We start from the raw sequence: 13,897 nt of genomic DNA, 5'->3' as shown, positions 1-13,897 counted from the left end.
AATGTCATTACAATGTCTTTTGAACCCAGAGTGAAAGTCTTTTTTTTTTTTTCCTGATTTGTGTTTTTTTCTATGTGGTATCAGTTTAGATGAAAATATTTTTTATCTTTATTTTGCTAAATGTTCACAGTATGTGATCATAATATGATCATAATATTGTTGAAAAGTATTTTCTCATCCAGTTATATATACTGGAATTTCTTGACTCAGCATTTACCGTCCTCTGGAGTTTTTATACTGAAAGGTATATATTGTCTATATTTCTTTTTTGCTAGTGGATACTATATCTGTGTTACTCACAGTTCAGTTCAGTCACTCAGTCATGTCTGACTCTTTGAGAGCCCATGAATCGCAGCATGCCAGGCCTCCCTGTCCATCACCAACTCCTGGAGTTTACTCAAACTCATGTCCATCGAGTCAGTGATGCTGGCATGGATGGATCCAGCCTCTGTCATCCCCTTCACCTCCTGCCCCCAATCCCTCCCAGTATCAGGGTCTTTTCCAGTGAGTCAGCTCTTCACATGAGGTGGCCAAAGTATTGGAGTTTCAGCTTCAGCATCAGTCCTTCCAATGAACACCCAGGACTGATCTCCTTTAGAATGGACTGGTTGGATCTCCTTGCAGTCCAAGGGACTCTCAAGAGTCTTCTCCAACACCACGGTTCAAAAGCATCAATTTTTCGGTGCTCAGCTTTCTTCACAGTCCAACTCTCACATCCATACATGACCGCTGGAAAAACCATAGCCTTGACTAGACGGACCTTTGTTGGCAGAGTAATGTCTCTGCTTTTTAATATGCTGTCTAGGTTGGTCATAACTTTCCTTCCAAAAAGTAAGCGTCTTTTAATTTCATGGCTGCAATCACCATCTGCAATGATTTTGGAGCCCAAAAAAATAAAGTCTGACACTGTTTCCCCATCTATTTGCCATGAAGTGATGGGACCAGATGCCATGATCTTAGTTTTCTGAATGTTGAGCTTTAAGCCAACTTTTTCACTCTCCTTCACTTTCATCAGAAGGTTCTTTATTTCTTCCTTGCTTTCAGCCATAAGGGTGGTGTCATCTATATATCTGAGGTTATTGATATTTCTTCCAGCAATCTTGATTCCAGCTTGTGCTTCTTCCAGCCCAGCGTCTCTCATAATGTATTCTGCATATAAGTTAAACAAGCAGGGTGACAATATACAGCCTTGACATACTCCTTTTCCTGTTTGGAACCAATCTGTTGTTCCATGTCCAATTCTAACTGTTGCTTCCTGACCTGCATATAGGTTTCTCAAGAGGCAGGTCAGGTGGTCAGTAATTGTGGAAGGTGTTGAAAGACCTCTGTCTTGCCTGGTAATGTTTGTAATTTGGTCTCTGCTCATTGTCCTTGACCTGTTAGAAATTGGACACAAAACACTTGAGTTAAGAAGAATGCCTTGTTGGCATGGAGATGAAAGCTGCTGTCTAGATGATTCTACTGAACTGTGTTGTCATCTTGGGTAAGGTAGGAAACTATATCCAGAGTCCTTCTGTTAGTGATTATGAGTTAAAGTTCTTGAGAAGAGGAAGATGCATGAAGTCTGGAGCTGGAGTGAGGAAGCCATGATTCTCAGCTCTTCTGTACCATCAGGAGACAGAGCTGCAGGGCAGCCTGGTGGCCTGAGCTCCAGCACTGCTTTCTCACTTCTGGCTCTGCCTGTGTGGAACAGCCCCAGTCAGACACATGTTTGATGTAGCTTACCTGCTGGGCAGCAGTGTGGACTCTGCTCAGCAGTGTGGATAAGGCCCCTCATCATGGGTCCTCTTTGGTTTTCAGGATCATACAGTTCCCTGCATGTTCCTGTGGCTCTTTGGGGTCCATCAGGCCACTTCAGGCTTCAGAAGATCCCTCGGTAATTTTCTCGTATTATGTGGCCCTCTTCATGTCCAAGGATTCTAATTACATGATTTCTGTGGGAAGCATCTTATTCCTCTAATAGGGGATGTTTCCTTCTTCCACCATGGCAGATGTAATATGGCAGCCACAAATGTGGGAAACCTCTTCCTTTGGTTGCATTGTTGAGAGGCTGTAATGATGCTGCATTTGTTGTTTTGAATACTTCCATAATTGAGATAAGCACTTTTGCATATATTTGGCCCCTGTGAACATTTTCTCTTATAGATGGCTGCTCTAAATGATAAACCTACTATGTTTAATAGCTTTACATTTTTATATGAACTCTGCTATTTTCTGTTGTCAGATGTTTTCTTCACGTGTATGCTGCTGAGAAACTGACTCACTAGTTTTAGCCATGTCTCAATTTGAAACAAAAGAGAAAGGGAATTTATTCCCAATTATAGATTGAGACGGGTTTGGACCTGGGCCCCTTTGCTGCAGTGTTTTCACCCTAACATACATCTCCCTGGAACAACAGGATACAGAGAAACTACAGGGGAAACTAAAAATAACTGCACACATGAGCAGTTGGGGCAAATTACCAAGAACAAGATACAAAATGAACAAAAACCCAGCTGCCACTTACAAGGTATTGGGGTCAAAAGCAAGGTCCTATGCATGATCCCTACCCACACCCCCAGGGGGTGGGACCCACTAAGCCACTCAGGGCTGAACTCATGGACCTGCCCCCACCCTGACCCCTTTTAAGGGACCAGCCCACCACCCCTCCAGGATCCAGTGAGGGCACCTGTTACTTGTTTTCACTCCCTCCTTCTGCAGCTGGAGTCCCAGTAATTCAGTCCCTTGCCTGAATTCCTCATCTGGCCTCTTAGCAACTTCTGTTGAAGAGTCCAAGGACCTGAATCAGTAACAAAAATAAAAACATTAAGAAAATTGAATAAAATACGGTCAGAAAGAAAATGGCTAAATATGGCACATACAAAGCAGATGTCAGCAACTAATTACATCTTCATGTATAAACTGGTTCTCCACCAGGAGTAATTCTGCCCCTGGGGGGTAGGGGAGACTTTGGTAGTGTCTAGAGACAATTTTGAACATCATGACTTGACTGGGGAGGGGCTGCTACTGGAACGTGCCTAGGGGCTGGGATTGCTGCTCCACACCCTACAGTGCACAGGACACTCCCACCAAAAAGCCATCTGGTACCAAATGTTGAATCTGAGAAACCCCGGTGTATAAAAACTGAATCTGTAAAATAATATTGCAAATACCTCCTTGGCATTCCAATGGTTAAGATTCCCCACTTACAGCACTTCCAGGGCAGGGGCATGGGTTTGATACCTGGTCCCAGAGCCGAGATCCCACATGCCCCATGTTGCAAAAGAATTAAAAAAACATTGCAGGAAGAGGGGGAAAAAAGCTGGAGGTGACTATGCACAATATGATTGTTAACAGCAGTTTTTGAACACATTTAAAAAGAAATCTTATGTACACACACGACTACAAGACAACATGTCAAATTAGAAATGGCCACCTCTATGGAGAGAGGAGGAGGAATTTACTGGTTTACAAATGTGTGTGACAAATATGGCTGAAAGATAAAATGTGTAATACTTCTCTACACTTTGAGTTATTTCACTAAAAAGCAAATATGTAAATAGTGTTTCATTGAGATTAAAGTATTACTTTGGATCTGAAAGAAAATCATTTCTCTCTGAAAATTCACAATAATAAGGGGACTCTCCTGGCGGTTCAACTCTGCACTTCCACTGCAGGTGGCACAAGTTCAGTGCTATGGAAAATAAGATCCCACGTGCTGCCTGGTGTGACCACAGGAAAAAATAATATACCTAATGAATATCAGGGGTTTTTCTGGCGGGTAAAGAATCCAACTGCCAACACAGGAGACCTGGATTCGATCCCTGGGTTGGGTAGATGCCCTGGAAGAAATGGCAACCCACTCCAGTAGTCTTGCCTGGAGAATCCCATGGACAGAGGAGTCTGGCGGGCTACAGTCCAAGGGGTCTCAAAGGAGAGGGACACGACTTAGTGACTAAACAATGAATGTCTGCTCCACATCGTGCATTACTTAAACAGGGTTTCTTGGTATCTGCTGTATTAAGCACTAGAGATAATTCTGAGTGGTAAGTGCAGCCCCATTCAGTATAGGGTGTTGAGAAGCACCCCTGGCTTCCACTAGATGCCAGTAACATCCCACCTTCACCTGTCACCTGAGAGAAAATGTCTCCAGGTAGTGTCAAGCCTGTGGGTGGGATGGGATAAAATTGCCCCAGGGATGAGAAGTCACTGCTTTAGACCATTCATTTGATACTAGTCTTTTCTCCAAAATCCATGGTCAAAACTGCTGTCCTGCTGCCTGCACTTACGGGGGTCTAAGGCTTTAATATGAGGATGACCACCACGATGACGAACTGACACTAAATAACACTTTACATCACACTCAGTACTTCCTAAATGCTGGTACTGTTATGTACGCTCGATATACAAACTACAGGCATCTTTGTGGTTCCCAAGGAAACAGGACCTGAGTCCACGATGCCGCCCTCCAGAGCCGACGTTACATTTGCATGTGACTTGCTTTGCTCTGAGCCAATTGAAACTACGCTGCATTTACATCTCATCTACATGCACACCCCCGAAATCCTAAAGTGGGTCAGAAAGTCTCGCGCCCCCAACCAAAACCACGGGGGTTGATTCCCGTGCTACCGGCCTCCAACCGACCAGGACTCGGCAATTCGAACTTCAACAACAGTTCTGCCCTTTGAACTGTGCCCCGCCCTTTGACGCATTCCCGGCACCGCCTGCCGTTCCTCCAGACTCGGCCGGAGCAGACACAGGGCCAGGCCTTGAGGTGGTGACAGGAAAATGCTCCCTCAGAGGAAGCAGCCTGGCCGGTGAAATTAACAGCAGTAGCTACCGCCGTCGCCGCGAGATCCCGGAACACCGCTCCTGCTTCCGGCTCCGGGGCTGCCGGTAGCGGAAAAAAAGGCAGGCCCAGGGCTTGGGATTGGTGGAGTCTCAAGGATGGGCTGGCCAACCGCGTCCTCCAATCGCCGAGCACAGAAACTTGACTTCTGGGCAGTTCATGACTGTGAGCTGTCATCTCAAATCACAGCTCACTGAGACGCGATAGGGCCCAGTGCCTGGCCCCGCCCCTCTCCGCCTCTGTGGGCGTGGTTATTACCCGGCTAGTGCCGGGCATCCCGCTTTATCCCTGAGCGCACAGGTTATTCTGATAAGGAACGGCCACTAACAAAAGCAATAAATGTGTAATTCTCCGAACACTTTCTTCATGCGAACACACGCCTATAGAAAACATTCCCGTTGTTGGAATGTTTCTTCCCCGAAAATCTATTTCTTCCAGACATGGGGTCATATTTTATTCGTTTCTCTACGTTTTACCTTTGTTAATATCAACTACGTTGGTGATAGCCCATCGTGGTCACTGGATGGCGACCTAGCTCGTGTTTTCACATTTGTGACTATTCTTTTTTTTGCACTGGGTGTACGCCGGAAAAAAATAAGCATGTGGATTCCTCAAAAAAAAAAAAAGTGCTTGGAGAAGGAAATGGCAACCCACTCTAGTATTCTTGCCTGGAAAAGTCCATGGACAGAGGAGCCTGGAGGGCTGCAGTCCATGGGGTTATATGACTGAGCACGCGGGCATGAGGGTGGAGGGAGATGGGCTGGTAGCAATAAAGTGGTAGAACTAAAAAAATTTTTTTAAATTGCTCATTAAGCATTTCTGTATTCCAATCTCTGTTCTCTGCATAGGGGAAGAAGAGTAAACAAAGAAAAAAATTCTTGCCCTTATCCTTCTTAGATTCCAGTGGGGAGGGGCAAAAAATTTAACCATATTGATAAAGAGCATATATATAATAGATATAATATATCTCAGTGTCAACAGGAGAGTGGCAGTGAGCACCTGTCTCTTCTGCCTCCCCAGACCCTGCACAGATCTTTGATTCTCATCACATACAAAGAAGTCTCTACTCTGCCCTAACCACCCCTTCTGAGGACCCAACCCTAGCCTTGATCCAGGTTCTAGGCAGAATGCTTCTGGTACTGGAGGGCTGCCAGAATGACAGGTGAGCCTAGGACAGGCCTGGGGAATCTATGGGTAGTTCCTAGCTGTAAGTCTGTCATCTCAGGCATTTAGAGAACCTCAGATGTGTGGTGAGTGGTAGCCAGTATGTGCTGCAGTTGGTTCAGTTCAGTTGCTCAGCTGTGTCCGACTCTTCACGACCCCATGAACCGCAGCACACCAGGCCTCCCTGTCCATCACCAACTCCCAAAGTCCACCCAAACCCATGTCCATCGAGTCAGTGATGCCATCCAACCATCTCATCTTCTGTCATCCCCTTCTCCTGCCTTCAATCTTTCCCAGCATCAGGATCTTTTCATATGAGTCAGCTTTTTGCATCAGGTGGCCAAAGTATTGGAGTTTCCGCTTCAGTATCAGTCCTTCCAATGAACACCCAGGACTGATCTCCTGTAGGCTGGACTGGTTGGATCTCCTTGCAGTCCAAGGGACTCTCAAGAGTCTTCTCCAACACCACAGTTCAAAAGTATCAATTCTTCAGCGCTCAGCTTTTTTTATAGTCCGACTCTCACATCCATACATGACCACTGGAAAAACCATAGCCTTGACTAGATGGACCTTTGTTGGCAAAGTAATGTCTCCGCTTTTAAATAAGCTGTCTGGGTTGGTCATAACTTTCCTTCCAAGGAGTAAAGCATCTTTTAATTTCATGGCTGCAATCACCATCTGCAGTGATTTTGGAGCCCAGAAAAATAGTCAGCCATTGTTTCCACTGTTTCCCTGTCTATTTACCATGAAGTGATGGGACCGGATGCCATTATCTTAATTTTCTTTCTTTTTTTAAATTTTTAAAAAAATTTTCTGAATGTTGAGCTTTAAGCCAACTTTTTCACTCTCCTCTTTCACTTTCATCAAGAGGCTCTTTACTTCTTCACTTTCTGCCATAAGGGTGGTGTCATCTGCATATCTGAGGTTATTGATATTTCTCCCGGCAATCTTGATTCCAGCTTGTGCTTCCTCCAGCCCAGCGTTTCTCATGATGTACTCTGCATATAAGTTAAATAAGCAGGGTGACAATATACAGCCTTGACATGTACTCCTTTTCCTATTTGGAACCAGTCTGTTGTTCCATGTCCAGTTCTAACTGTTGCTTCCTGACCTGCATACAGGATTTTCAAGAGGCAGGTCAGGTGGTCTGGTATTCCCATCTCTTTCAGAATTTTCCACAGTTTATTGTGATCCACACAGTCAAAGGCTTTGGCATAGTCAATAAAGCAGAAATAGATGTTTTTCTGGAACTCTCTTGATTTTTCAATGATCCAATGGATGTTGGTAATTTGACCTCTGGTTCCCCTGCCTTTTTAAAAACCAGCTTGAACATCTGGAAGTTCATGGTTCACGTATTGCTGAAGCTTGGCTTGGAGAATTTTGAGCATTACTTTACTAGCATGTGAGATGAGTGCAATTGTGCGGTAGTTTGAGCAGTCTTTGGCATTGCCTTTCTTTGTGATTGGAATGAAAACTGACCTTTTCCAGTCCTGTGGCCACTGCTGAGTTTTCCAAATTTTCTGGCATATTGAGTGCAGCACTTTCACAGCATCATCTTTCAGGATTTGAAATAGCTCAACTGGAATTCCATCACCTCCACTAGCTTTGTTTGTAGTGATACTTCCTAAGGCCTACTTGACTTCACACTCCAGGATGTCTGGCTCTAGGTGAGTGATCATTTGCATTAAATTAACAGGCCCCCAAGTCTCCCTCCCACCACACAAAAAAAGTAAATTAACAAGCTCAATTTTGGAAGCATTGGAAATTCTTACAGGTCTTCCTTTTAAGAGCATGTCAGTCTATTCAGAAGCAAAAACTTCATCATAATATAGCATATATGTGTCAGTTCAGAGTGAATCATGGACCTGAATGTGATAGATAAAACACTGAAACAACTAGAAATATAGGAGACATCTTTATGACCTTGGGTTAGGCAAATATTTCTTAGGTAGGATACAAAATGTGGCAAATATACACAAAGATCGAGTTGGTCATTAAAATTTTAAAGATTTGCTCTTTGAAAACCACTGTGAAAAAAGCAAGCAGGCAAGCTACAGCACGGCGCTTTCATGAAACAGTTTCTGTCCACAATATACAAAGAGTACAGGATTCCCTGGTGGCTCAGACGGGAGAGTCTACCTGCAGAACGGGAGACCTGGGTTCGATCCCTGGGTCGGGAAGATCCCCTGGAAAAGGGAATGGCAACCCGCTCCAGTATTCTTGCCTGGAGAATCCCGTGGATGGAGGAGCCTGGCAGGCTACAGTCCAGGGGTCGCAGAGTCAAACAGACTGACCAACTTCACGGTATACGGAGAATATTTTCAATGGAGAAAAACTGTGACCACAAGAGGGCGCCCTTTCACTAGCCAAACCTTCTAGTTGTATGTTTGGGAACAGACGCCGAAGTACTTTAGGATGAAAGCCTTTTACCCAGCCAAATTGGGTCCGCTCAGCTGCTGGCAGTAAAGCCAATTTACTGACCCAGGTTATAATGAAAGAAAGGGCATCGTTTATTGCAGGCACCAAGCAAGGTGTCCAGGCAACTAGTGCTGTAAAGACCTGAACTCACTCCCCAATGATTTTCAGGGAAAGATTTTCGGAGACAGGGTGAGAGGGGATTTGTGGGGATGTGCAATCAACTGGTGGACACTCTTCTGATTGGCTGGTGATGAGGTAATCAGGAGTCAATATCATCAGCCTTCTGATTCCAGCCAGTCTGGGGTCTACCAGCTTGTTAGTAGCAAGCAGTTAACTTCTTCCACCTGGTGGGGGTTTCAGTCTGAGCAAAACAACTATAAGGACCTGGCTTAGAATATTAACTATAGCCTTTGAGGAACTTGACTTTTTTTTTAAGTCCTTGACTTTGTTTAATGACTAAATCGTTATTATTTTGTCTTGCTTGACTGTTTTCCTTTCTTTCTGCATTTTCTCTCTTCTCTGATTGAATTTATTATTGGAATTCAAGGAGACCCTAGGAGGTTAAATGTTTTTTGTTTTGTTGGGGTGCAGTTGTCCTGGAAGGGTCCCCTCGGGTTCTGCTCTGTTCCAGGAGCACAGAATGTACCTCCTGAGTTAGGGGGGGAAATATGCATAATTTTTATATATGTATGTATATATGCATAGGCTTCTGAGGTGGCGCTAGAGGTAAAGAACCTGCCTGCAATACAAGAGATCTGGGTTCAATTCTTGGGTTGGGAAGATCACCTGGAGAAGAGAATGGCAACCCATTCCAGTATTTGTGCCTGGAGAATCCCATGGACAGAGGAGCCTAGTGGGCAACAGTCCGTGGGGTCCCAAGAGACAGACACGACTGAGCGACTGACACACACATACACTCATACACACACACATATATACACAGAGAAAATTATAAAGCAAAAGGGACAAGCTATTAATATTGGGGAAAATGGGTGAAGGGAATATTCAGAGTTCTTCATCTGATCCTGTAACTTTTTCATAAGCTTGAAATTATATCAAAATAAAAATTACGAAGTTATGCCCTAGTTCATACTAGAAACATAGCCAATCAGTGATCAAAGAACATGAGTGATGATTTTAATTGCCTGAGATCATTAACTTTCATTCATTTTCCTGTATCTCTGGTTTGACTGCTGTGTTTTCCAAGAATATAACTGGTGATATAATCTCTTTAAGGAATTTTATTTTTTAAAGATTTATTTATTTTATTTTTGGCTGTGCTGGGTCTTCGTTGCTGCATGAGGGCTTACTATAGTTGCAGGGGGCAGGGGCTACTCTCTGGTTGTGGTGCATAGGCTTCTCATTGCAGTGGTGTCTCCTGCGAAGCACGGGCTCTAGAGGTTCAGGTTTCAGTAGTTGCAGCCCATGGGCTCAGTTGTTGTGGTTGGGGGGTTGTAGAGTGCAGACTTAGTTGCTCTTACTTGTGGTACACAGGCTTAGTGGCTCTGTAACATGCGGGATCCTCTTGGACTAGGGGTCGAACCTCTGTTCCTGCATTACAAGACGGATTCTTAACCACAGGACCACCAGGGAAGCCCCCTTTAAGGAATTTTATAATAGCTTACTTGTGCTGAAAACAGTGGGTCCCAAATGAAGCTGCTACCCCAAGTCACATGAAAGCTTTTTGTTTTTTTCATCCCAAATTTTCTTCTCACATTTATTTCCATAAAGGATAAATTGACACACAGATTGGGTCAGTGACAGGGAACATTCTCCATCATCATGTGGAATTGTCATGTCCCTCACTGTGAATCCATGGAGAACACAGATTCTTGCAATGGGATGACCAGACCAGCTGCATCAGCCCCACCCCCACCCCTGGTCTGGCTAGAAGTGCAGATTCTCCAGCCCTACACCAGAAACTTCAATGCTAGAGGCTAGCCATCTGTGTTTTAACAACTGGTCCCTACCAGTGATTCTGACTCACACGCAAGTTTAAGAACTATTGACTAGGGTTTCCCTGGTGCCTCAGTGGTAAAGAATCTGCCTGCCAATGAAGGAGACACAGGTTCCGTCCCTGATCTGGGAAGATCCCACATGCCAAGGAGCAACAAAGCCCATGAGCCACAACTACGGATACTGTGCCCTAGAGCCAGGGAACCACAACTACTGAAGCCCAGCACTCTGTAGAGTCCTGCAACAGGAGAAGCTATGGCAATGAGAAGCCCATGCACCACAGCTGTAGAGGAGCCCCTCCTCTTCACAATTAGAGAAAAGCCTGCTGTCAGCAACGAAGACCCAGCACAGCCAAAAATAAATAAAAGTATATTAAAAAAGAGAGAGAGCGAGAAACATGGACTCAAAGACATGGAGGTAAATACTCTAAGAAAATAAAAATAACACAGCAGATTCCAAGGAACCCCACCGAGGACCCAGTAGAAGATGTTCATTTGTCATTTGAGATCTTTGGGTTCTCTTTGTTTCATTTTAATTTGTGTGTATATTTAATTGAAATCTGGTTGGTTTACAATATTATATCAATGTCAGGTTACAGCATCATGCATGATTGAGTGTTATTGCAGACAACTCTCCATTAAAAGTTATAGACTTCCCTGGTGGCTCAGATGGTAAAGCGTCTGCCTACAATGTGGGAGACCTGGGTTCGATCCCTGGGTTGGGAAGATCCTCTGGAGAAGGAAATAGAAACCCACTCCAGTATTCTTGCCTGAAAAATCCCATGGATGGAGGAGCGTGGTAGGCTACAGTCCATGGGGTCACAAATAGTCGGACACGACTGAGCAACTTCACTCACTCACTCACACAAGAATGGGTTTATTTCATGTTTAGAAGCAATGCATCATAGTACTTCTTTGTGGAACTTTTTTTTTAAGTGTCCAAATGCTAAATAATAGAAAGATGGATAAACAGATGAACTGAAGGGTCAGGAGTCCACCCACCACAAGGACCCAGACCCATTTGACTCTGTGATTCTGGTGTCCAGCGTCAGAAGATGGGCAGAAATGAGCTTCAACATCAAGGCTGGAGCTGGACAGACTGGAGGCTGATGAGGACAAGCTGGCATCTGGCCACCAGGAGACTTTTCTGAGAAGGACAAAATTCCTACCACCAGGAATCCCCTAATGTAAGAGTTTTTCCCACTGGGAGAATGTGGAGCAACTGGGCCTTCAGGCACTGCTGGTGGGGAAAGAAGATGGGGCACCCACCTTGGAAAGAGCCTGGCAGCTTCTGAAAAAGTTAAGTAGACACCTGATCCTACCATTCCTAGCTCATAGGCATCCCCCGGAGAGAAATGAAAGCAAATTCTAACACACATACCTGCACACAGATGCTCAGAACAGCTTTACTCATGATCACCCTAAACTGGAAACAATGTCCATTTGCAGGTGATTGGATAAACAAAGCAGTCCATTCATGCAGTAGAATAAATAGCACTAGGCCATAAAGAGGAATCAAGTATGGACACACAAAAACATAGATGAACCTTAAAAAAATATGCTCAGTGAAAGAAGCCAGACACAAAAGATTACAACCTTATGACTACATTTAGATGATCTTTCCAGAAAAGGAGATAACTACAGGGACAGAAACCTATGGATGGGAGCAAAGGAGAGAGCAATTCAAGAGGGAGGACTTCTCTGGTGGTGCAGTGGTTAAGACACTGCACTTCCAATGCAAGGGGCTAGGTTTCAATTCCTGGTCAGGAGACTCAGACAGACCCCCACTTTGCTGTATGGTGCAGCCCCCCAAAAAATTTTTTTTAATTAAAAAAAGAGGACAAGAGGTAAATTAGCTGAAATTGGATCGTGGTGATTGTTGTCCAATCGAACAAATTTACTAAAAACCATCACGGAACCCTATGCTGAAAAACTGGTGAACGCACGTTTTATAAATCACACTTCAATGAAGTTGTGATAAAAAGTTTTGCCAGCAGAGGGTATCAGAGACCACAAATTCAACTCAGAACCCGCCTGGGGAGGGGGGGGTCTCCTTTACCGACTGCCTTCTTCTTTTACACCTCATAGAGCGAGTGAGCCAGACTCGCAAGGAGGTGTTCTGCAGCCTCTCCACGCGGTTGGGGTCTTGCTGGAATAAAGTCATCACCTGCCTTTAGATGACGCCATGGCAATGAACAACTAGCCATCTGGGAGGTTGCCAGGAAGCCCTCTGCAGTCTACCAGCCTTGATCCGGATGAGCCCTAAATGTACACCAGGTGGCAGGATCCCTAAGTCTCTTAAGCACGTGATGGGGGAAGGAGGTGACGTTGAGACATCCCATGGATCACACCCCTTCACTAAGTCCCAGAGTTAGGGTCCTTACAGGACAAAATATGAATTGGGATGAACTGACACTCCCTGATGGGCTTCCCTGGTGGTTCAATGGTTAAAAAAAAAAAACCTGCCTGCCCATGCAGGAGATGCTGGTTTGATCACTGGGTGGGGAAGATCCTCTGAAGGAAGAAATGGCAACCCACTCCAGTATTCTTGCCTGGAGAATCCCATGGACAGAGGAGTCTGGTGGGCTACAGTTCATGGGGTAGCAAAGAGTTGGACACAACTGAGCGACTGAGCATACAAGCACAAAGATAGATATTAGTCCTAACCTGCCCCCCTCGCACACACACACACACATAGCTGGGAATGGGACTGTGTTTGAAAATAGCATCTTAGCAGATGTAGTTAGTTAAAATGAGGTCCTACTAGAGGGGGCCCCTAAATCCAGTGACTGGTGTCCTTATGAAAAGAGGGAAATTTGGGGACTTCCTTGGTGGTCTGGTGGCTAAGATTCCCAGTGCAGGGGGTCCAGGTTCTATCCCTGCTTAGGGAACTAGATCCCACATGCTACAATTAAGATTGAAGATCCTATGTGATGCAACTAAGATCCGATGCAATGAAATAAATAAATAACCACCTAAAAAGAAGAAGAGTGAAATTTGCACACAGATCTGTGTGAAGACAGAGGCAGAGCTCTAGGGGTGATGCTTCTACAAACCAAGGACGCTCAGGAGGCCAGTAAAGCCAGAGCCTGAAGGAGGCAGGAAGGACCCCCCCTGCTGCCTGCAAAAGGAGCAGGGCCCCAGGCTGCCAAAGCCTTGATTTTGGACTTCCGGCCTCGAGAATGCAAGAGAATACATTTCTGTTGTTTTAAGCCACCCGGTTTGTGGTTATTGGTGACAGCAGCGCCAGGAAACAAATACAAACCTCCTTCCACCAGGTGGCACAAACCAAACCTCAGTCAATTCTTAGTAATTTGATCAATTCACTTTTCCTGGGGCCAGGCTAAGATTAAGGGGATTCTTGTGAACAGTGTCAGACTTTATTTTTTTGGGCTCCTAAATCAGTGCAGATGGTGACTGCAGCCATGAAATTAAAAGACGCTTACTCCTTGGAAGGAAAGTTATGACCAACCTAGATAGCATATTAAAAAGCAGAGACATTACTTTGCCAACAAAGGTCCATCTAGTCAAG

The 13,897-nt window shown here is 44.8% G+C and overlaps 1 long non-coding RNA gene across 3 annotated transcripts; it reads right to left on the bottom strand.

The window, feature by feature from the left end:
• Window positions 1–33: 33 nt before the first annotated feature.
• Window positions 34–5,022, bottom strand: LOC139034336 (uncharacterized). Of its 3 annotated transcripts, XR_011486758.1 has the most exons (3): window positions 3,732–5,016; window positions 2,669–2,779; window positions 34–2,050 (listed from the first exon to the last, which is right to left on the bottom strand). It is a non-coding gene; the product is annotated as an uncharacterized lncRNA (long non-coding RNA). The 3 variants fall into 3 exon arrangements; XR_011486756.1 differs by having other exon boundaries at window positions 2,669–5,022; XR_011486757.1 differs by having other exon boundaries at window positions 34–1,680; window positions 2,669–5,022.
• Window positions 5,023–13,897: the final 8,875 nt, after the last annotated feature.

Source organism: Odocoileus virginianus, chromosome 3, assembly GCF_023699985.2.
Source record: "Odocoileus virginianus isolate 20LAN1187 ecotype Illinois chromosome 3, Ovbor_1.2, whole genome shotgun sequence".
NCBI lineage: Eukaryota > Metazoa > Chordata > Mammalia > Artiodactyla > Cervidae > Odocoileus > Odocoileus virginianus.
The sequence above is the reverse complement of the archived record's forward strand: the minus strand, read 5'-3'. Positions and strand labels throughout refer to the sequence as shown.